The sequence below is a fragment of the Tenrec ecaudatus genome, chromosome 11 (genome assembly GCF_050624435.1).
Source record: "Tenrec ecaudatus isolate mTenEca1 chromosome 11, mTenEca1.hap1, whole genome shotgun sequence".
In the NCBI taxonomy this organism is placed as follows: domain Eukaryota; kingdom Metazoa; phylum Chordata; class Mammalia; order Afrosoricida; family Tenrecidae; genus Tenrec; species Tenrec ecaudatus.
This window is the reverse complement of record NC_134540.1, coordinates 18,313,687-18,339,273: the sequence shown is the minus strand read 5'-3', so window position 1 is coordinate 18,339,273 and position 25,587 is coordinate 18,313,687.

The following is a 25,587-nucleotide window of genomic DNA, read 5'->3' as shown; positions in this document are numbered from 1 at the left end:
CCTCATCTGTGGCCGAAGGGGATCAGTCAGTGGCCTAATCTGACTAGGTACTCTGCTAATTAATTTTGGGCTCCCACTGTCCTCCTTAGCTTTCACAAATTGGGTGTTCACAATTTAAGCTCTGATACCACTCCCTTCATCATATTTGGATTTTGTTACTGTCATCTTCGGATCACCCAGGCTGGTGTGCTTCTTTGATGTGGACTTAGTTAACACCTCACTTAGATGGCTGCTCGTTGAACTACAAGCCTTTAAGACCCCAAGCACTATTTCAGTTGATGGCCCGGCACCTTCAACTTTCTTCACCACACTTTGCTGTAGCACCCTTATCTTCAGTGATTTCTTCATGAAGATGAGTATTGAGCAGGGACATGTTATAAGAATTGACTGTCTGAGAATGATGATGGCAATACATTTACAAATGTGCTTGACACAATGGATGGATGGATGGATGGATGGATGGATGGATGGATGGATGGATGGATGGATGGATTATGATAAGAGCTGTAGGAGCCTCCAATAAAATAATTTGTTTTTAAATAATTGTTCTTTTATTGGGGCCAGAATTAAGTGGGAGCCCAGAATCTATCTGCTGGTCCACGGGTTATTAACAACTCTGATTTATTTTGTCTGTCATATTATGACAAAAACAAAAATCAACAAGAAACACCACCCAAAAAATGAAAAGGGACGGGGAGAGAAAAATATCATCAATAATCCTTTTGGGGTATAAGGAGATTACATTGATAACATCAATAATTTATCTAATGTCATTGAATTTAAGCTACTGTTGATATGAGTTTATGTGAGTATAGTCAACTTCCAGCTGAAATCCATAAGTTGTTGCTTTGAACAGATTTATTTCTTAATTGATTGAGCTCCATTTACATTGAACATGGGGTTTGGTATTAGGGGAAATTTTACTGTAACATTTCTTGCAAGGGCAAACCCTTGCCTATCAGATTAGTACCTGTCATATTAATGCAAACGGAGCATTGAGGTACTAAATATCTGCAGGTTCTGGATATCCTTTCACTGAATGCCCAATAAGCCAGGGATCCCACCCAAGGTCCAATGACCACCACTTCACAGTCTTGGGGTGGCCATCCTTGGCTTCCTCTCCCATCAGGGAGTTTCAGTCCTAAGTCCTAGGGTTATAGGTAGTTTGGGGCAGGGCCCAGTCCATTTGTCAAGTTTCTACATTGAGTAATTCTGGTGTGCCCTTTGGGGATGCCATGTTTCCTGTAAGTCTAGAGTATAAAGTCATCCTAGTGCTAAGTTCATGGTGTGGTTCATTGAGGGTTGGGTAGAAATGTATTCAAAGTGTGCACCCAGGAACATAGAACCAGTTTTATTCTCCACTTAGGTTACCTACAACGATTGTTTTGCATGCCTTCCCAATATGAGATTGCTCCTCTCACTTACCCACCACACCCACAAACAGAAATATCAGTGCCTTCTGGGAAATGTAGATGCCCCCTCCCCTGGACTTAACCTGATTTTCCAGTGAAGTTCTCTTTCCATTCCTATGGAGGGCTTGTGGATTTGTCACAGCCTTGTCTCAGTGTGGTATATCATCAAGTGAATGGTCTTCTTTCTTTTCCCCTTCTTGAAGGATGGCCCCAGCCAATATAAAGTCTCCTCTTTTGAGGTGGTTCTTATGAAGTGTGCGCAAGAGAGGTGATGTGTGGTTCATGACTGCTAGGCAGACGATCTACCCCTTTATTTGGCCTTTGGGCCCTAAGATTTATTTACTTGGTGTTTCTCCTTACTTTTCATAACTATGGGGGGAAATCATTTCAAACTATTGTGCAGATCTAGAGGAGTTCCTCCTTTTCAGCACATTTTATTGCACTGCTTTCCAGGCCACGACCATCACTTCCTATCATCCTGCTTCCCACCAAGTCCTGTACTGCTCAGTTTTGTTCCTGGTATCCAAAATGCAACTAGATGAAGCAAGAGAGCTGGCTTTTGGCTGACCTCCGGGCTGTCACGTGGTCCAGAGCAGAATCACTCAGAAGAGCTGGTTGCCAGCCCCCATCATGTCTCCAATTGTAATGCAGAGACCTGGAATTTTCCTCTATTTGCTCCCTATCTACCTTTATGAGCCTAAACCCCACCAAGCTCACACTTCCCACTGTTCATGAGTCAATGGATCCAATGAAAGATTCTAATCTCCAAGAGAGGGACGTTACTGTCATGGCTGGTTCATGAGGCAAATGAATCTCATTCATCAGGAAGTGGTGACAACTGAGTCATAAATATCCTAATATGTTGGGTTTTGTTGTTATGCATATTTTATGTTCTTTCTCTTTGGAGATGTGTGCTATATTTTTGTTTTGTTTTTCAATTTTTTATTCTGAAGTGGGTGAGGGTTTATAGAGCAGATCACTAGCTTTACATTTAACATCTCATACACATTTTATTTCAGCTCATCCACCGCAACCCTCAGAATGTCCACTCCCTCCCTTTGCTTCCTGTTTCCATTACGTCGCCTTCCTTAGCCTTCTGAGCTTTGCCCTGAGGTCAGTACTGCTCTTTTGATCCCAGTTGGTTGATTATCCTAAGGTATGTGCACCTCGGTAGTTGTTACTCTTCCTTTACAGGACAGCTAGTGTTTGGCTACTTTAACTGTGAATAAATTTGCCAAACAAAATATTTTTTGCAGATGTAAATACAACCCAAATATCTACAGTATTGAAATTTTCAATGGTATTGAAGATTACTATCCTCACAAAAGGGGGAAGCAAGGCGGCCTTTCAGAGATGGTAAATTTATTACATAGTGTTATGTATGTATGTATATATGTGTGTGTGTGTGTGTGTGTGTATATACACACATGAGCTCTGGTGACCTGGGGGTTATGTGCTAGGCTGCTAACTACTAGGTCAGCAGTTCAAAACCACCAGCCACTCCTCAGGAAAAAGACTAGGATTTCTACTCCTATAAAGAGCTAGTGTCTCTGTTCTCTCAATCCCACAACATTCTTCACAGGCCATACCAGAAGGACTTGATGCAGAAACCATAGTAAGTGAACTAGGATTTACCTCAGACTCACCTTAGCCATTGGAAAGGCTGAAATTCCCTAGTGAGAGAATAAGCAGATGACTGCTACAGGGAGCTAGAACTAGCAGACGTTGGACTTTGGTTCAGGTCTTATGCCTTGAACGTGCCAAATAAATAGTGGCCCAGAACTATCATGTACTTACTGTTGTAATGCTTTCTTTGGCTCATTTTGACATGTATTTCCATTGCTGTTATTGTCTGTTTTATTTTGTCATTCTTGTTAGGCTTTGTTTGTATGTTTTTTAATGATTTTATGTACATGAAATCCAGGATAGGTAAAACTTTAGACAGTGTATAAGTCTCGGTAAACTAGGGAAACAAATCAACAGAAACTCATATGTATAAGAGAGAGTTTTATATAAAAGGGTAAGTGTACATTAAGAAAGCATCCCAACCCAGTGCTGTCCATGCCCTTAAGTCCAACATTAGCCCATATGTCTGACACCAGTCTACAAAATCCTCCTCAATCTCATAAAACACACGCAATGATGCCGACTGCAGGAGGAAAGCCGTATCAGTGAGTGTGTAAGCATCTCAGTACTGGCAGGGGTCTCCACACGGCTACTCCAGCACCCAGGGCTGCATCAAGATAGGGCCATATGGCTTCTCCTCAGGGATGTTTTGCAGGAAGTGAGCCTTGCTAGTGGAAGCAGGGAACTGGCTAAGGCAGCTGCCCCCTAGTCTGACCATCAGAAATCAAGAGACCCGAGAACTAGAAAGGTGAAGCTCATGGAGTCCTTTATCCCTCTGCCCTTCAATTAATCCCACATGTATTTATTGGCCAGGTTGGCACAATAAACCTTAACTATCTCAGACAGTAAATGAATGATTGACTCCCTAGAGGTATGGATTGAGCCCTGGTAATGTGGAGGTTCCCAGTTAGGCTGCAATCCACATGGTTGGTAGGTCGAAACCACCAGCAGCTTCCAGGGAGAAAGACTTGGCTTTCTACTCCCATAAACAGTTACAGTCTTACAGTTACAGGCTTGGAAATCCACAGGGGTCCCTATGAATCAGCATTGACTCAATAGCAGTGAGTTTGTTAGGAATACAGCAGGTGAAGTTAGGGGTAAATGGGGAGCTAATAGTACAAGAAAGAAGGAAGAGCTCTAAAATGTATTGTGGTGGTGATTCTACAACTCTTCTTGATATGATTGGACAATTTAATTGTGTGATATGTCAACAAAACTGTTTTTACTTAAGAAGTTGAAGAACTCAACAACACAATCAAACAACTCTACCTAGTATACATTTTCAGAGCTCTCCAATCAATATCACATTCTTCTCCAATGCACATGGCTCATACTCGAAAATTGAGCACATGCTGGGACACAAGTCAAGCTTGAGAAAATGTAAACACATAAAGGTCCTTTAAACTGTCTTCTCTGACCACAGTGCCATAAAGTTGGAAATCAACAATAGGAAGAACAAAAAAACAAAGACAAATATTTGGAGACTTAATAATACACTCCTCAAAATACAATGGGTATTAGCCCAAATTAAAAAAGAAATTAAGAAGTTCCTAGAAACTAATAAGAAGGACAATACAACATGCCAAAACCTATGGGATACAGCAAAGGCAGTTATCAGAGAGCACTTTATCGCAATAAATGCACACATGCAAAAAGAGGAGAGAATTACGGTCAACATCTAACTCGGCCCCTCCAGTAGCTACAAAAGCATCAACAGCATAATCCTTCTAACAGCAAAAGAAAAGAAATTATAAAGATTAGAGCGGACATAAATGAACTGGAAATTAGAAGAACAATGGGAAGACTCAACAGAGCAAAAAGTTGGTTCTTTGAAAGGATCCCTAAAATTGACAAACCACAAGCAAACTTAACAAAGGAAAAGAAGGAGCAGACGTCACCATCTAGAATTAGGGATGAGAGAGGAGAGGTTACAACAGACCCTAATGAAATAAAAAGATTAATTACTCAGTACTACGAAAACTATATGCTAACAAATTCAATAATTTAAAGGACATGGATAAATAACTGAAAAAACACTCTCTCCCCAAATCAATGAGTATGGACATTAAGAACTTGAACAAGAGAAGAAATAGATAAAGTCATCAAGAAACTCCCAACCAAAAAAAATATCCCCTGTCCAGATGGCTTCACAGAATAATTCTACCATGCATTCAGAGAAGAGCTGACATCAGTCCTGCACAAACTCTTCCAGAACATAGAAAGGGGCAGCAAGGGACTCCCAAAGTCATTCTAGGAAGCCAGCCTAACTCTGGTACCAAAACCTGGTAAAGACCCCACAGGGATAGAGATTTACAAAACAATATCTCTCATGAACATAGTTGTAAAAATATTCAGCAAATCTTGACCAATAGAATTCAACAACATATCAAAAGTAAATAAATAAATAGATGCATCATGACCAAGTGGGATTCATGTCAGGGATGCAGGGATGGTTAAATATTGAAAAAACAATTAATGTAATCTACCACATCCACAAGAAAGAGGACAAGAGCCATATGATCATATCAGTTGATTCAGAAAAAGCATTTGATAATATACAATACCCATTCTAAATGCTCTCAAGAAGATAGGTTTAGAAGGGAAAATCCTCAATACAATAAAAGCTATATACAAAAAATAGCTAATATTTTACTTAAGGGAGAAAAGCTGAAAACATTTCCACTGAATAAGAGAACCTGACAAGGATGTCCCTCGTCCCAACTTTGATGCAACATTGCTCTGGAAGTCCTAGCCAGTACTACAAGACAAAGTCAGACATCAAGGGTATACGATCGGGTAAAGTGAAACTTTCGCAATTTGTAAACTATATGATTTTATATATTGAGAATTCTAAGGAGTCCATGATAGGATTTCTGAAAAGAACAGAGCAGGACACAAGATTAACAAGCAGAAATCAATTGGATTCCTATACACCAGTGAAGAGAATACAGAAAAAAGGTATCAAGGAATCAGTACAATTCAAAATAGCCAAGCAAAAGCTGAAATACCGAGGAATAAACCTAACCAAAAACAAACAAACAAACAAAAGACCTGTATGAAGAAAACTACAGAACATTACTACAAGAAACCAAAAGGGATCTACAGAAATGGGAGCATATTTCGCGTTTGTGGATTAGAAGATTAAATATTGTGAAAAATGTCAAGACTACCTAAAACAATCACAAATACAATACAATCCTGATCCAAATTCCAGCATCATTCTTCAGAGAAATGGAAAAACTAATTATCAACTTCATATGGAAAAGGACGAAGCGCAGAATAGGCTAAAAGGAACAAAGTAGGTAGCCTTGCACTCCCTGACCTCAAAACCTACGATACAGCCATGGCTGTCAAAACAACCTGGCACTGGAATAATGATAGATACTCAGACAAATGGATCAAGACTGAAAATAGAAATAAAAGCATCTACACACAGACAATGGACTTTGACAGGGGACCAAAAATCATCAAATGGGAAGCAGATGCCCTCTTCAATAAATGGTGTTGTAAACACTGGATATCCACGTGCAAAGAATGAAACGACCCACATCTTGCTCCATGTGCAAAAACAAACCCAAGGTGGATCAAAGACCTAGATGTAAAAGCCAAAGCTATCAGGTTCATCAAGGAGCCCTAGAGCAGGGAATACGTGGGCTATCGGCATTAACAAAGGAAACACACTCTGTGGAAGATAAGAATAGATGAATGGGACCTATGAAAAATAAGACACTTGTGTGCATTAAAAGACTTTATTAAAAGATTAAAAAGAGAGCCCACAGATTGGGAAAAGATATTTAACAGACAAAGGATTATTCACTACGATCTATAGATTTTTACAAGCTTACAACAAGAAAAAAACCAATAGCCCTCTAAGAAGGTGTGCAAAAGATTTGACCAGACAATTCACAAAGGAAGACACTGGAATGGCTAATAAACACATGAGGAAATGGCATGAGTCATCCAGGCAATGCAAGTCAAAACAACCATGAGATACTGTCTGACACCCACTACTGTAGCCCAATTATTTAAAAAAAAAAAACAAAAAACAGAACCACAAATGTTGAAGAGGGTGTGGTGAGAAAGGAACTCTTATCTACCACTGGTGACTTGTAAATACGTACAGCCACTGTGGAAGGTGGTATGGTGATACCTAAAACAGATGGTAATTGAACTACCATAGGATCCAGCAGTTCCATTACTGGGCATATTCCCACAAGAACTAAGAAACAGCTCATGAACCAATGTTTGCTCCCCCATGTTCATAGCAGCACAGTTCACAGGAGCAAGAAGCTGTCAACAGCCTACATTCCCATCAGTAAAAGAGTGGATAAAAAACTCTGGGACATGCACACAATGGAATATTACACATCCCTAGAAAAGATCGATGAAACCATGAAACACCTCAAGACATGGAGGGATCTGGAAGACATCATGCTGAGTGAAGTTAGTTGAGGCTACTGCAGTAGGATCGAGCAGAGGAATAGTGTCTGGGGTCTTAAAGGCTTGTATCCAAACAAGCAACCGTCTAAGCGAGGAGCCAACTAAGTCCACATGGAGGAAGCACACCATCCTGTGTGATCCAAAGATGACACTTAAAAATATGAATATGGTGAGGAGAAAAGCTTCAGAGCTAAAATTATGAACCCCCAATTTGTGGGGGGCTTTGGGATACAGGGGGAGCCCAAAACCCATATGCATAGAATCTAGTCATACTGAGCCACTGACAGATCCTCACGAGCCACAGGCAAGAGTCTCAAACAGCCCTATCAGGCAGAGATCACTGTAATCTTGATTATGTTGGACTGAACTGGACTCTTAGCCAGCTGTCCACCCAATAGATGTGACCTGAATTTGTTCTCGGTGCAAGTATCTCTTAATGGTTCCATGACAGAAGCGTCTTCCTTGGCTTTTTTATTGTTGATGGGGGTCTTTTCCTTCTTATGAATTATTTTTATTTTTGTCTTTATACTATTATGATTTTATCCTTACCACCTCAGTGTGATTTGATTTTTTTATTTGTGTCTGTTGGGTCTCCCAGCTGTGAAAACACAAGAGGAGTGAATGAGTAACTAATACAAGAGGATATAGGGAAGACAGGGGTGGAGGGTTGTAGGAAGGAAAAGGGATTTCAGGAGTAAATAATGAAGGTGGGAGGGGAGAGGGAGCACTAGAATGGATTGCATAACTCATTTTATAGGTGATAGAACCATGGGTTATATAACCATTGATGTGATAAAAATTTGTGCAGTTCTCCTTGATACGATTGAACTATTGAATTTCATGAAATGTAAACTATGTCCCAATAAAACTGTCAGGGAAGAAAGAACTAATGTTTTGAAAATAAATAAAGTATCATTACTTATTAATTTTAATGTGAGATTTCATTAAATCTATTAAATTTAATTTCTTTATAATTAAATTGTTGGTTTAACCAAAAAATCCTTTTTCTAAAAATAAGAGTTACAGTCTCAGAAACACACAGGGGCAATTCTACTCTGTCCTATAGGATCACTGTGAGTCAGAATTAACTCAATGGCAGTAAGTTTGATTTTTGTGATATATATATTCCTCTTTGCACCTACACATGGATATATGGATAAGTGTATGTATGGATATGTAAACAGAGAGATTTAAATTTAACAGAGTCTGAATTCTCATGTACTGTCCACTGACACAAATGTAAATAACTGCATTAATCTTACTTGAATATTTAGTCTTAGAAAGTATAGGCCTTAATTGGAAAAAATAATGATATTTTAAAGCTACTTTTCTTAAATTATGCAACATGAATTCACTGTAAAGAAAAATTAAAACCATAGCAAAAGGCAAAGAGTTTATAAGAATGGAAGGTCCCCCTTTCATTTACCTTCTACACCTCCTCACTCCTCTACCCACGAGCTCCCAATGTATGAGATCTTTTCTGGCCATTGTTCCTGCCTGTCTATGGCAAAGCACTGCAGGAATATCTATAAGTATCGTACGTCTTTGTCCTGTCAAGTCCAAACAGAATTTTGACAAACGTCTGCCTAAACCTGAATAATGGTGTTTCTGAGGGAATCTCTTACTTACATCTTCTAGAATCAATCTGGATCATCATTCTCTTTCTCTGCTGATAAGAGTACCTTTAAAAATAACGAGCAAAGAAGCTGGAAAGAAATTGGTATTAAAGGAGAAGAGCTTGCTAGGACATAAGGACCCACTGCCATCAGGTAGGATCCACCTATAGAAGCCCATTTACAGTTTGCAGTTTCAGAAGTTGTAAATCTGTATGGAAGCAGACAGCCTTGTGTGGGTCTCCACATGGTTCCTCCAGCTCCTGGGTGCTGGCTCCATCAGCGTACCTCCATATGGCTTGTCAACAGGAATGTGTAGTAGAGAGTGTATCTGACCTCTAGTGAGCCCCTAAGTTCGATACTAGTCCCTAACTACTTCTTCAGACTCATGCAGCCACAGATGCAAAATGCAGGAAGATCACGGGCTGGTGGGTGCAGTCTTATGGATTCAATGACAGTGGTGTCATCACAGGGCTCTGGCAGCTCCCAGTGTGGATCTTAGTGGCTCATCAACAGGAAGGTAAAGCAGAGAGAGCGAGAGGAAGTTCCCAAAAATCCTCTTGAGAAGGCCACACCCATAAGGAGGCACTATCAGGCTGTGCCTTGATTGACAGGTTAGACTCCACACCTACACTCATTATCAAGTTGACATGAAATTATATAACTACACAGCACCTAACAACAACAAGCCAACGCCGCCTGGTAGTTGTCATTCGAAAGTACATCCATTCTGTCAACTCTGCCTTAGGAGCATTCCAACACTTCTCACCACTCTTAAAGTTCTGCAAAACTATCCCCAGGTAGAGCTCAGGGACAAAGAGACAAAGTCTGGAAGTCCAGAGAAGGTTCTTAAGAAATTGTTATGAAATGAATTCCTCAACACCACTACTAAAAATATTGGGGGAAATCTAACCCCTCATTCTGTAGCTATAATCGTTTAGAAAAAGCAGTTTCTTTCCTGTGCCAGTGAGACCATGTCCAGAATCTAGTTTCTGAGTCACACAAAATAGTGCAGAGTAGACACAGAAGTAAGCATCTTATGAGGGAAACAGGTGTCTCACGAAGGCCACCAAGAATCCAGAAAACCCCAGTACTGCCAATGAGGAGAGAGATTGACACAGCTGAGATCCCGGTGTAGACTTTAGCCTCCAGGTCTGTGGGAAAAAGTTTTGTTCCCTAACATCACCCACTTGTGGTGATTGTGCTACAGCAGCATTAAGGAACTACGGTGGACATCAAGCTCTAAGTTTGCTGTTTACACCAACAGTCACAGGGAGAATGTATTACTGACTAAATCAATTATGTTGAAAGTCGAAAAATCAATGAAGACTTGCAGAGATTGCCTGTATAATATAGCCAGTGGGAGGGAAATTAATTCAATACAATAAACTAGCTGGCTCAAATCAAAGATATATATTCTATTGGGATCGGGAAGATAAAATCATGCTTTGTTAAGTAGAGAAGATACACATATTCATAAAAGACATCACTTGTTGAGTGTCTATGATGGTAAGCAGTTTATATGAGTCCGCTTTGAAAAGTTCGTGGAAAACAGAATGTTAAAATAAGGTTGTTTTCCCATGAACTTTTTTTAAGTCCCCTTGTGTGTTAGTCCGGGTTGAGTAGGGAAGCAAATGCATAAATATTATTAGCCATTATGTCCCATACCAGTCTGTAAATTCCCCTAAGGACTCACACAACACATGCAATTATGCTGAGTGCAGCAAGATCACAGGCCGTGGGTAGAAGGTCTGTGGATCCAGTGGCGGAGGAAGCACCATAGCGCTGGCGTGGGCTCCAAGCCTCTGGCTGCCATCAGCGGATCTCCATGTGGCTTGTCAACAGGAATAGGAAACTGAGACTCTCTGTGTCCCACCTCCAGCAAGCTATGTATCTCAGAGCGCAGTGGTTCTCAACCTGTGGGTCGCAACCCTTTGGAGGGCGAATGACCCTTTCACAGGGGTTGCCTGATTCATAACAGTAGCAAAATTACAGTTATAAAGGAGCAACAACAATAATGTTATGGCTGGGGGGGTCACAATAACATGAGGAACTGTATGAAAGGGCCACTACGGCATTAGGAAGGTTGAGAACCACTACAGTGGTGCCTCCAAATGCAGTCATCAAGTTGCGACCTGATTGACAGGCTAAGCTCCACCCCTTCACTCTTAATAGTCTCAAATTGACACCAGATTATGTAACTACCACACCTCGTATAAATTAACAGATTTAATTTCACACCAAACCTAGAGGAAGATATTTTTGGTCTCATTTTAATGATGAGGAAATGTTTAAACAGAGTTAGTTAGCTTCGTCTCTCCAGGATCTGGGCTCTCCTCACTTCTAATAGCAAGATGACTACGGCGGCTTCTGCCTTCCCCTCCACTTCCCATCTCACACCAGCGAGGGAAGAAGCTGTCTTCCAGAAGCCACAAGTCACCTCGCCATTGGTCAGGTTTGAGTACATGATTTCATGGGTGGGGGGGTTGGGGGGGATGGAGGACTCCTCCACTGAGTGGATTCCAACACATGGTGATGCCACAGGTGGAATTTCTGGAACTTATATCTGTACAGAAGCAGCCAGTCTCATCTTTCTCCCGCAGAGTGGCCGGTGGGCTTGAAATGCTGACTTCTGGTTCGTCACCCAATGACTAACTCACAGTGCCACCAAGGCTCCTAGTATAAAACCAGCCCCAGCTGGTATGAAAGCAGTTCTGACTCGTGAAGGCCCTGTACCTATATAAGAGAATATCAGCAAGTCTGTCTTATGAGATGCCTCTGGGAACTCAAACCTTCTGCCTTTCAGTTAAGAGCTGAGCTGTTAACCATTTCCACCAACCAGGGACTCCAAAGGAGAGACTGAGGCCTACTAATTAGACAGACAGCCAGAATCTACCCCCTAGAGGTCCAAGTAGAATCAACCCCTTCCAAAGCTCTTGGGTGAGATGGGGGAGACCTGAATTCCCCAAAAGTGGCAGCAGAAGGGGATAGTGAAGCTGTAGAGACAGCCACCAAATGCCTAACTCAGTACTCGTCACCCAGGAAAGGAGGCACAGAGATATACTCCACATCCAAGCCGTTCACTCCTACGAGCACTGTTTGCTCTGGAACAGCTTGTCCTCTGTGCAATTCCTTTTGAAGTAAAGTCTAATTTTGACTTTACCCCTCTTTTTCAAGATCAAGGTCTCCCAGGAACGGCACAGGTTTGCAGCTCCTGGTAGGCACTCAAGATTCTTCCACTCCAGAGCATGTCTGATCAGAAACTCTCGTGGTACAGAATTACGACTGCTGAGGACCTAAGATTTCATGCGCCAAAGGAAAAATAAGATTCGTAATAAAAGGATTTTTCCCCTACTTAGACATCTTTTATGCATTTGTTACTTCACCCCTGAGTTATGGAATTGATGCTTTGCTCACACAGAAAGCAGAAAACTGGTGAAACTAAGAACTGCATGAGTCTTTATAATGCACTCAGAATCGTTCCTCTGCTTTCCATCTAAACAGATAATTAGCTATCCAATTTAAATGTTGCTGTTCTCAAATAAAAGCACGCCCTGTTCCTTAAGAACGCATTTTAGAGTGTAATGGTCATCGCTGTGAGCCTGATGTGTGTTTTAAAACTGAATCCAATGACTCTTCAGTGCAGAACATCTAGTATAAGCTCATAGCCTGTCTCAAAATTTAAAAATCCTCTGCATGAGCTTTCACATATGTGTATAGTATCGGGAAGACCATGGTTGATTGGCCATCAGTTGCCCAGTATACACTTTGACACCTGTGAAAGCCTGAACCTGTGTAAAGTGGAAACCTTCCAAAGATGGAAAACTCAAAGACTGTGATGCAAAAGTACTAAAAGACTACGCTTGGCCAGAGGTGGAACATTTGCAGGACAGTTGAAACACAAGGCAGCTCGTTTGGTCCAGGCACTCCCAGGTTTCACTGTGCGTGCTTGGGCAGCTGTCGGGAAAGCAGTACACAAAACAAGTGTAAAGCATTCTGCGGTAATTCCAGAATTGCATGTCAACTTGAAGATAGATAAAAGTGTAGGGGTGATGGCCAACCTGTCAATCAGGTCACATCCTGATGATGTCTCCTTGTGGGCGTGGCCTTCTCATAAGGAAGGCCCTGGGAACCTCCCCTTCTCTCTCTACCTTCTCCTTCCAGCTGGCTGACCTTGACTGCTGCCAGAGCCATTGGATGCATCCACAACCATTGGATCCACTTGACTTGACACCCACCAGCCTGTGAGCTTCCTGCATTTTGCATCACTGATTGTGCCTGGGTGAGTCTGAATAAAGACTTAGTAACTAGTATCAGACTTATGGACTTGAGTTGGACTGGGCTGGGATGTTTTCTTGATACATAATTGCTTCTTGATATAAAGCTCTTTCTTACACATATATTATAGTCATTGGATTTGCTTCTCTAGTCAATCACCCTAACACACATCTCTCCAATCTCCACTGTCCAATGTCCAGACACTTGTTCCCAGGACATTTTCCCAGGCTTTTCTCAGAACTTTATGCTAGTTTCCCACAATTAAAACAAATGGACATTACAGAACTGAACTTTACAAAGAGAAACCATCAATACGGTGACTCTACTTAGAAAGATAGTCACTAAGGTTGAAAAGCAAATTCTCAACCATGGTGCTTTTCCATTAAGCATTGCTTAAATGGAAAAGAAAAATAACTATAAAACTGGGAAAAGTCAACACGAAAGTGGAGCTCATAACCCAGGGAGAAAACACATCATACCATCGTTTCTAGGGATGAATAACCCAATAACTTGCTCAGCTAACACCAGCTGCCCATAATCTAAATATACCAGCATTCATTTCCAGGCCATGTATGCATGGTGTTGTGGGGGATTAATTCTATCAAAGCCCAGGAAATTCTAGAGTTCATTCTGTTCTGCTCCTTAAGGAGTTGCATGGCCCTTTCAGGCCTCTCTAATGCAATTGAAAACTCCAGACCAGGCACATTACTGGCTGATTGAGGTCATCTCACCGAGTGCAAGAATTCTCCACGACTGTTGTCCATTGATCCAGCAATGGGAGCTTGGCATGGCCACTTCGAAGATCCTTATCCAATTCCAGTTGGTTGGAAGCCAGTCCTTACAGTAAATCAACACTCCCTGCTATGAGTTGAATTTGTTACCCCCGAAAGAGATGTTGAAATCTTAACCTCTGGTATTGGAAATAGGGTCGTGGAAGATGGTATCAATTAACTAACAAAGGTCATGTGGAGTAGGGTGAGTCTTCATCCAATATGAAGGCCAAGAGACACGAAGGGAAGAACATCATGTGGCCATGAGTTGTGTTGTAACGGTAAGCCAGGGAATACCTAAGACTACCAGAAACTGCAGGAGACAAGAAAATATTTTCCCCAAGAGCCCTCAAAGAGACCATGCCTGAACACCCTGAATCTAGCTTTGAGTGGTTCTCAACCTTCCTAATGCCACAACCCTTTAATACAGTTCCTCATGCTTTGGTGACTCCCAAGCATAAAATTATTTTTGTTGCTACTTCATCACTGTAATTTTGCTACTGTTCTGAATCAGGCGACCCCTGTGAAAGAGCTGTTCTCCTCAAAGGGGTCACGACCCACAGGTTGAGAACCACTGCCCTTCAGGTCAGAACTTCCTGTTTTTGTAAGCTACCCTGTTTGAGGTACTTAAATACAGCAACTCTAGAAACAGCATTCCTCTCGCTCCCCTGTCATTCCCACCAAAATAAATCTAACCCATCTTCCGATGACAAACTTTCAAATGTACAGAGACAGCTATTCTGTTAGCTGGTTAGTCACATTCTCTATTATTTTCTTCATGGTACATTCCACAGCCCACAGGTCTTCTGCATATCATTTATGGTGAGCAAGTTAAAGAATATAAAATTAAATCACTGTGCAAAATTAACCTGCTTTCTTTTCTGCCATATCTCCTCTGGTTAAAAGTGTATAGACAGAAACCAAAACAAGACTCACTGTCATCAAATTGATTCCTGACTCATAGCGACCCTCTAGATCAATGTAGAAATGTTCCTGTGAGTTTCTGAGCCTGTAACTCTTTGCAGAAAAAGAAAGCCTGTCTTTCTTCTTAAGAGTGGCTAGTGGCTTTTGAACTGCTGACCTTGAGGTTAGCATCCCAATCAATGCTTAACCACCACTCCACCAGGGCTCCAGTATAGAGGCATGTCTTGTTTATTGCACTTCACCTTATTGTGTTTCACAGCACATTTCTACAAATGGGAGGTTTGTGGCTACCCTGCCTGGAACAAGTGTACAGCAGCATATGTTCACCGGAGCCTGAGTGTCACACTGTGGTAATTCTCACAATATTTCAAACTTTCCCATAACGTTGCAGCACATCCGGTAGACTACAGTCTAGTGTAAACATAACTTTCATGTGCCCCAGGTAACCAAGAGCATCCATCATATTTGCATGATTGTGGTGGTCTGGAATGGAACTCACAATACTTTCATTTTTTAGTGTCTTAGAATTGAACAGACTAGTGGGCCAGTCTACCCCACAGTAAACTTCTTTATGAGGCTGCCCTTTCGCTCATGAGTCAATGTGTATAGGGCTTGTGTCCAGCATTTTCTCTACCATTGGATCGCTCCACATTCACTCCCCTCCATCCTGTCACTCAGAGAGTTAGACAGCAAAGGCCACTGTTTCATCGCATATAATTGATCCTGCTAGTGTGACATTTCAATCCCGGCTTCATCTGAGGAAGTCACCGCATGTTAGATGGTGATGCTGGGAGGGGGAAAGACCAGAAATAGTGAACGCTTATTAGCCCTCAGAAAATCATAGCGTGTTTTGTGCTTCTCTTAACACCTGATTATTTTCTAAGCTATGAAAACCTCCAATTAAATTGGCTGCCACCCTTACACTTTTATATATCTTGGTGGGGAAGTGCTGTTTTTCCAGCGAACTTCAGATACAGTGTCTGCATGGTTTGTGTGGCAGCCACACAAACTGGGAGCCGTTGCAGGGACAGTCAGCCATCAGCCCTGTCGGCCTGAGTTCTAAACTCTGTAATCCTCTGTCTGCACATGTCCAGGCTATGATTTAAGTAATGCAAGCCTGTAACTGCTCAGTGGCAGAGTGGGTTGTGTTGGACTACTAATCACAAGGTCGACAGTTCAAAACCGCCATCGGCTCCAACAGGAAAAAGGTGAGGAGCAATTCAGCCCTTGCCTTATGGGGTCACTATATATTGGAATCAACTCAATTGACAGTGTTTGGATTGCCCTTTTTTTTTCTGAGTTTGTAACTCCAGGTTCCTTGGGTGGTAAAAAGGGTTAATACGTTCAGCTGCACTATGATAGGTTCAAGTCCAGTCAGAGGTACTTCATAATAAAGGTTTGGCCATCTGCTTCAGGGTGTGTGTGTGTGTGTGTGTGTGTGTGTGTGTGGTGGCGGGGGGATGGGAGGGTGGGGATGGTCATTGAAGACTCTCTGGAGCAGAGTTATCCTGTGACAAGCAAAGGGGAACCACGAGTAGGAGCCCACTTGTCAGCGACGGGTTCGCGATGAGCAGACTCAGTGACAGTGAGTGAGGATGAGACAACCTGATCAGAAATGCCCATGTTACAATCCCAGGTGAGACAGACAAAAGCATGGAACACACATCTACTCGTTTCTACCGCGAACTGTAGAAGGGCTTCCACTTGCACAGCTGTCCCTGCAACCTGAGGAGAGCAGGGTGGTGGTTTCTGTTCCACGGATGAAGTCCGTCGGGCTCAGTGAAGCTTGTGACTTGACTTGATGAAGCTCACCTAAGTGTAAGTGCTAAATCGTGCTACAATAGCAAAGAAATCGGTCATTAACTCAGCACCCAACATTCTCCAAAGCTTACTGTGGTTCCTTCTTTCTGAGCCCTAATGTATCAAAATTAACACCTGCTTCCATTTCCCCTAGATATTTTTCAAGTAGCACAGACAACAGAAACCAAGCCTGGGGTGGAGGAAAAGCCTAATAAGATGGGAAACGTGCCCATCCTGAAGGACATATTACCCGTAGGGTCCAGCAACCTACTCTAAACCTGGCCTCTTTAATCCATGATGGCTAGAGAGGTGAGTAGAGAAAGAAATGTATGCATGTCTCGATAGATAGATAGATAGATAGATAGATAGATAGATAGATTTCCATATGTACGTGTGTATTTATATACACAAATATAGAATAGATGCAATAGAAGCATTTATATACTTTTTCATTAAACTAAATATCGTGTGACGCTATTATTTATCAGCATACTCTCCATACACACCTACACATTCTGAAGACTGTATTTCTATCTCTTTGTGCTCTTCAGTGTATCCAACATCCAAGTGAGTCTGGGCATTCTTGATGGACTCAAATGATTCCATTTGAAATGTTCTCTGAGCTGGGCAACCAAAAGACGTCTGAAGGGTTAAATCAGGGAAGAGAGCTGGATGAAGTAGGGGTTCCCAACTACATTCTCATAGGACAGCCCTTGCCACCCTTGCAGACTGAGCAAATACACTAAGGTGCCTTATGACAATGAAAAAGCATTTCTCAGCACAGCCTTCTTCGCCTTTTTCTCACCAATGCAGTTTCCCGTTTTCTTAAAACTTCTTTATAATAAGTCCCTATGGTATGTCTTGTGGGAGGAGGGTTTCTAACAAAATTTTCTCTTTGGTGTTTCAGAAAAAGTCACCATAACCTTCTCCGCTGACCTCTCTGCTCTGAGTGCTACGGGTCCAGCCGATCCCTCAGAAGGCACTGCTTTGATTGGACTTTTTATAGGCACCCTAGTGATGCCCTAATGATGCGAAGGCAAACGTCTTACTCAGAGAAGTTGTATGCAGCAATGTGCTGGTTCGGGGGCCCCTTTAAGCATATTTTGTTGGAATAAACCAGTGCAGGTGTGAACTGGAACCCTGGTGGCTCTACGTTTTGACTCACCCTTCCGTGCTGTTGATAATTCATGAATACTGCCAGACCGTTTCCACATTTGCTGGTGCTTGTATCTCCTTCTACTTGTTGCAGACAATTGACTCCAAGTGCCTCTTTCAGACTAATATGCTGTTGTTGTTGTTGTTGTTGTTGTTGTTGTTGTTGTTGTTGTTGTTAGAGTTGACAGAATTGACGGTTGACTCACATCTACCCCGTGCACAATGAATGAAATGCTACCTGCTCCTTTGCCATCCCTAGGAGCAGTTGCAGCGCAGACCACTGTGCTCCACTGTTGCTCAGAAATGGATCGCTGGGCCTTTCTTCCTCATCTGTCTTAGTTTGGAAACTATTGAAACCTATTCAGCAGATAGGAACACATGTAAGTCTCCACTGAAACTGGACATCAGCTGCATAAGGAAGGAAGGGGAGGATTTTACTACTGAGCCACTACTGCTCCGCAAACAAACACAGAGGTCCCTTCAAGGTCCCAAGTCTTGGAATGGTCTCAAATTTCCACTTTATCAGGGCCTTCTACTCCTGTAAACAGTTATAGTATTAGGAGCTCACAGGGGAAATTCTATCCTGGATAGCAGAGTCACTGTGAGTCAGTCTGCTCTGAGGCAGGGAGTGGTACCTGGGTTGAAATAGGAAGAACTATTCTGCTCTTAGTGTTCTTGGGATGGGGGTACCAATTGTATTTTTCTTTCTCGTGTTTCTGAAAAGCATTGGGCAATTTCCCATTGAGGAAAAGCAAAAATCATTGAAGAAAGGATAGTACTTATGATATTTCTGAACCTTCGCACCACTTCACTCTGGGGTTAATCACATGAATATCATGAATCTTTTTATGGTAACTAAGCAAAGAATAATTTTCTAATCTCTGCTTTGCCATTTTCTTTGTAATTGTGGGCTAGTGACATATGTTCCTTCCACTGTAAAGCAGTGATAATATTAGCTTACTCCAGGAAGATTTCATAAGAATAAGAGAAGAAATCCACTTAGCACAAGTATAGCAGCCACCCTCATAGGCGAAGGTTTCTAAGGGATTTGGGAGGCGTGGGATGGGGTATAGAGAGAGTGGGTACATGGAAGGGAACTCAGAGAAAAGCCCAAGTCAACTCTAAGCTAAAGTGTTGCAGCATATCTTTAATAGTAATTCTCTGTTAGGGTCTAGTTCTCCTTCAGGTTCCACACTCCTCCTCAAGGTCCCAGGAAACTACTCTCTCCACAGAATGGCTCAGCTCTCAGCTGCTCCCCGGAAGCTTGGCCATGTGAACCCACCCAGCAGCTCCGTGAGAGCAAAGCCGGGTGATGTCTTTCCATAAAGATTACAGCAAAGGAAATCCTATGAGTTAGTTCCACTCGGTTACCCAGGATCACTGAGACTTGGAATCACCTGGGCAGCACCTAACAACAGCAAGGAATCTTGTTTGAGACTTTCCTTGAGGATAGGAAAGTCTATTTCTGCCGTGTTGCCTTCAAAACTGCACTAATATGTCAATGTCACAGCTAAGAATATTTCATTGAGAAAATTAAAGTAATATACAACCTGTTGCCTTTTCATACTGGAGAGGGAACACATTTCCATTCACTTCCTTATTCCAGGCTTCAGTGGGTGACACTGAATTAGGTCTCCAAAAAAGTGTGTCAACTTGGCTAGGTTGTAATTCTCAGATCATGGAATCATTCTCCCTTGTGTGTCCTGATATGAATAACCCCCTTTTTGTGATCTGAGAAGATGATGCAATGTCTTGTGAACCCTAAAACTCCATGTGTTAATGAGGCAAGATTAGAGGAAGTTGTGTTCATCTCTTTGATATCATTGTTGTTTGTATGAGATGCCTTCAAATTGACACCAACTCATGCACAACAGAATAAAACCATGGCCAGTGCTGTACCATCCTCACAACTGTCCCGTTTGAGTCCAATGTTGCAGCCTCTATATCACTCCACCTCCGGAAGGGTGTCCTCCTTTTCATTGGCCCTCTTACTTTCCAGGCACGGTAAAGTAGAGTTATCCAAATGCTGGCCTCTCTTGAGACCATGTGTAAAGGACATGAGACAAAGGCTCACCATCTTCACATCTAAGGAGCGTTCTGGTTGTACTTTCCCAGATGGAGATTCCTTTGTACTTCTGGCAGTCCATAGTGCTTTCAATAGTCTCCAATAACGCCATAATTCAAATACACCAATTCGTTTTCAGTCTTGTGTATTCTTTGTCCAGCTTTCACGTGCATATGAAATTGATTGAAAACCCTGGGACTTGGGTCGGACAGACTTTAGTTCTGAAAGTGAAATCTGTACTGTTTAGTGCTTTAAATAGATCGTGTGCAGCAAATTTGCCCAATGCAAAATGGCATTTGATTTCTTAGCCTCTGGTTCCATGAATACTGATTATAAATCCAAGGAAAATGAAATCCTTGACAACTACAATCTTTTCCCCATTTATCATGCTGTTGCTTATTGGTTCAGTTGTGAGGAATTCTATTTTCTCTGCACTGCATTGTAATCTAGACTCAAGGTTGCATACTTTGGTATTACAGTAGCAAATGCATTAAGTCCTCTTGGATTTCAGCTAACAAAATTATGTCATATATATCGAAGGTTGTTAATGAGCCTTTCTCTAATTCTGGTACCAAATAGTCCAATTTATCAGATTATTTGCTTAACATATAGATTGAGCACATAAAGTGAAAAGATATCCCCATGACTCACATCCTGCTGAATTTCAACTGCAGTATCCTCTTACTCTGTTTGAACAACACCCTCTGATCTATGCACAAATTGTCCATGAGCATAATAAATTGGTCTGGAATACCCATACTTCCGTAGTTCGTAATGGTGTGCCCAGTTCAATGCCTTTGCAGAGTCAATAAACTGCAAGCAAACATTGCTCTGGCGTTGTACAACAAAGAGCTACTTGACCTCAGCGATGGTGTCCCTCTTTTGCATCTCACTGGAATTTCTGGCAGCGCCCTGTCAGTGTATTTCTGCATCTGTTTTTTAAAATTATTTTCAGGAAAATTTTGCTTGCATGTCATATTCATATTGTTTGATAATTTCTACATTTGTGGGGTTATCTTTCTTTGGAGTGGGCACAAAAAATCGTTCTCTTGCAGTATGTTGACCACACTACTGTCTTCCAGAGTCCTTGGAATAGAATGGTGAGCGCTTCCAGTGCTGACCAGTGTTTTGAAGCATTGCATTGCTATTCCACCCATTCCTGGAGCCTTGTTTATCTCCAGTGCCTTCAGTACAGCGTGGCCTTCATTCTTTAATACGGCAGATCTTTACCATATTCTCTCTGTTGAAATGGTTGAATGTTGGCTTTTTTTGTACAGTAACTGTATTCCTTCCATCTTCTTTGGATGCTTTCTGCAACATTCAATATTCTGCCCATAATACTCTTCAGTATTGCAAGTCCAGTCTTCAATTGTTACTTCAGTTTTTTAAGTTTGAGGTATGCGGAGTGTGTTCTTTCTGTCTTGGTATTCTTAATCTAGGTCTTTCCACAAGTCATTATAATGCTTGACTTTGTCTGTTCATGTTACTTTTAGAACTTTTCTGCTCAGGACTTCTCCTTCATTTCTTCCAGAACTTTTGCTATTCTATGGTCAAGAGTAAGTTTCAGAATGCCTTTAGACATCCACGTTGTTTCTCTCCTTTTTAATTTATTTTCTTACAATATCTCTTTGTTGTGTTTTATTATTATTATTAATTGGGATTTAATATCCATAGTATATCTTTCCATAGTTCAATCAGGTCCAGTAGAATAGTGCAATTGCTACCACACTCAGTTTACAAACATTATTTTTCTACCTGGGCTCCTTGATATCATCTCCCTATTATCCCCACCACCACAACAGTACCCCCCTCCTCCCGGAATGCTTATTCTACTTGCTGTCCCTATAAATTCATCAATCCTTGGATTCATATAACAAAAACTGGGAAAACATATAACACAACTTCAAGAGGGTGGCCTCCAATGACATAACACCTCTGAAATACACCCTAACATGTACATACAAAATTACATACAGAAAATTTTGTAAACCAGATCAATTCCAGCCTGCGTCATAGATACACCGACAGTTTTAACTGTTCAAGGCAGATTTATGGCTTTGATCTTCTGTACTCATCTCTCAAATGCACTCTGTTTAGTAAGCACTTTCCTCCTATCCCTCAGTAGACAGAGGGCGTTCGCTGGAGGCTTATCCCACATGAGCACAGTGAAGGTTTCTGGAATTCCCATTCTTTGTTATGGTCCACACAGTCAAATGCCTTAGAATAGTTTATAAAGCACAAATAAACATAGTCCCTGCTTTCAGCCAATACCCATCTGACATCAGCAACAATATCCCTTGCTCCATGGCCTCTTCTGAATCCAGCCCGAATGTCTGTTAGCTACCAGTCAATGTCCAGCTGCAACCATTAATGGGTGATCTTCAGCAAAATTTTACTTGCATGATATTAATTATATTGTTCTATAATTTGGGCATTCTGTTGGGTCACCCTTTTTTGGAATGGGTACAAATAGGGATCTCTTCCAGTCATTTGGCCAAGTAGCCATCTTCCAAATTTCCTGGGATAGACAAGTGAGTGATTACTTCCAGTGATTCATGAGTCTGTGGAAACATTTCAGTGGGTTATCTCTTCAGTTCCTGCAGCCAAGTTTTTGGTTAATGCATTCATTGCAGTTTGAAATTATTCCTTCAGCACCATTGGTTCTGGTTCGTATGCTACTTCTTGAAATGATGGAATATCCACAAATTATTTTTGGCACAGTGACTATAATTTTTTCCATCCTCTTTTGATGCTACCTGCATCTTTCAATATTTTGTCCAGAGAATATTTCAATTCTGTAACTCAAGACTTGAATTTTTTTTGAGTTCTTTCAGCTGTGCATGTTCATCCCTTTTGGTTTTCTAACTCTAGATGCTTCCTCATTTCATTATCATATTTTACTTTGTCTTCTCAAGCTGCCCTTTGGATTTTTCTGTTGAGCTCTTTTACTTCAACATTTCTTCCAAGTGCGTTAGCTATGCTACAATTAAGTGCAAATGTCAGAGTCTCTTCTGACTACTTCCACTTTCTCCTTTTTTTCTTTCCTGTCTTTTTTAATGACCCTTGGCTGTCTCCATGTATGATGTTCTTGATTTCTTCCCACAGATCCTCAATCTTCTGTTGGTCATTAGTGGTCAGTGCAGCAAATCTGTGCTTGAAATTCAGGTGGGATAACCTCAAGATGGACTTTTGGCTCTCGTGGACTTGTTTGAATGATCTTTAGCTTCAATCTGAACTTAAATATGCCCAATAGATGGTATGTTTGTGTAGTCAGCTTCTGGACTCTCTTTAGCTGCTGATATTGAGTTTCTTCATTGTGTCTCTCCACAAATGTAGTCCATCTGATTTCTGTGTATTCCATCTGAAGAATTCCCTGCACCTTTTGTGTTGTTGAAAAGGACGTTTTCTGTGAGCAAATTATTGGTCTTGCAAAATTTCATCATGTAATCTCCAAAATCATTTCTATCACCAAGGCCATGTTTTCCAACTACTGTTCTTTCCTCTTTCTTTTTAACTTTTGTATTCCAATCTGCAATCAGTATCAATGCATCTTGGTTACATGTTGCAGACTGAAGGTGTTCGTAGAATTCTTCAATTTCTTCATCACCAGCTTTAGTTGTTAGTGAATAAATTTGAATAATAGTTATATTGACTGTAGTTCTTGAATGCAGATGGATATAATACTATCTTAGGCAGCATTGTACTTCAAGATACAACTTGAAATGTCCTTGCTAATAATTTTTTTAATATTTTCTTTTAGAGTTAATGTGTTTATTGTGTTCACACAGGAATTATATTCCTATTTAACAATGTTTGTACATATTTTTCCTTGACAATATTTTTACAATGTGTCTACATTCTCATTATTTTTATTCTGTTCCTGGTGATCTAGTTTTTCTTTCCCTTCCTTGCATTTTCATATTTCCTATAAAGATTTCATACTTTAAAAATAAACTATTTTAATGGGACCTAATCCATGGATTATACAATTCAATAGTTCAATCATGGCAAGAAGAGTTGTACAATCATCACCACCATCAATTTTAGAATATTTTCTTCTTTCTTGTACTCATTGGTATTAATTCCCCATCCCCATCCCACCCTAACCTCCCCTGCCATACTTCCAAGAAATCCTTAATCCAGTTACTGTCTCTATAGACTTAATCATCCGTGATTGATATGTCCTTTTTATTGATGAATGCAATGTCATTCCTCTTGATTATTTTGTAGGAATAACCATATGTAATAGTAAACCATATGATTTCCTGATTCAAAATGGCCAATACCCGGCAAGCTCACAGATGCCTATAATGTCGATTTTTATGTGTTCATTTAATTTTTAATGATGTCTAGAGCTGTAAGAGCCCCCAGTAGAATGATTATTTTTAAAACTTCCAATTTTCATACTTTCCTACCAACAATATAGCTTCCATTTATGTTGTTGAAATAAAAAGTATTTCCAATGAAGAAGTCATTGCTATTGCAAAACCCTATCACGTGATCTCCAACATTATTCCTTTCACCCAGCCTTAGATCCAGCCACGCAGTCTTCCTCTTTGTTTCCAGCCTTTGCATTCCAGACACCAGCATTTTATCAATGCATCTTGATTGCATGTTTCATGAATTTCAGACTGAAGAAACTAGTAGAATTCTTCCATTTCTTTATCACTTATGTTAGTGGTTGGTGCATAAGCTTGAATCACTGTTATGTTAACTGTTAAACAACTTCCTTGTAGGTGTAGAAATATCCTATCACAGACATCGTTGTACTTCACGCTAAATCCTAAAATGTTCTTTTTGATGATAAGTACTACAACATTTCTCTTCCCAGCCAACTACATCATGCTTGTCTGACTCAAAAAGGCCTATATCGGTTATTTTGGTTCATGATTGCCTAGGATATAGATTCTTATGCATTTCATATATGTGTGAAAGTTGGACATTGAATAAGGAAGACCGAAGAAGAATCCGTGCATTTGAATTATGGTGCTGAAAAAGAATATTGAAAGTCCCATGGACTGCCAACAGAACAAATGAATCTATCTTGGAAGAAATAAAGTCAGAATACTCCTTAGAAGCACAGATGGGGGGACTTTGTCTAGCATACTTTGGACATGTTACCCGGAAAGGCCAGTCCCTGGAGAAGGGCATCATGCTTGGCAAAGCAGAGGGGCAGTGGAAAAGAGGAAGCCGTCATCAAGATGGACTGACACAATGGCTGCAACAATGGGCTGAAACAAAAAATCGTTGTGAGGACAGCACAGGACAGGGCCTGTTTGGCATAAGGAAGCTGTGAGTCAGAACCACCTGCGCAGCCGCGGCAACAGAAACTGCCTGAGCAAGCCCGAGGTCCTTCCCAGGGACCAGTCTCTCTTGAAAGCATCAATATAGTGAAATAATCAGACAACTGACACCTCCGACATAACAAATACAAACAACTGGTACACGAGTCAAGGACAAAACTTGGGAATGCAATGTTTATTTCCACTTCTCTGGTTTTGAAT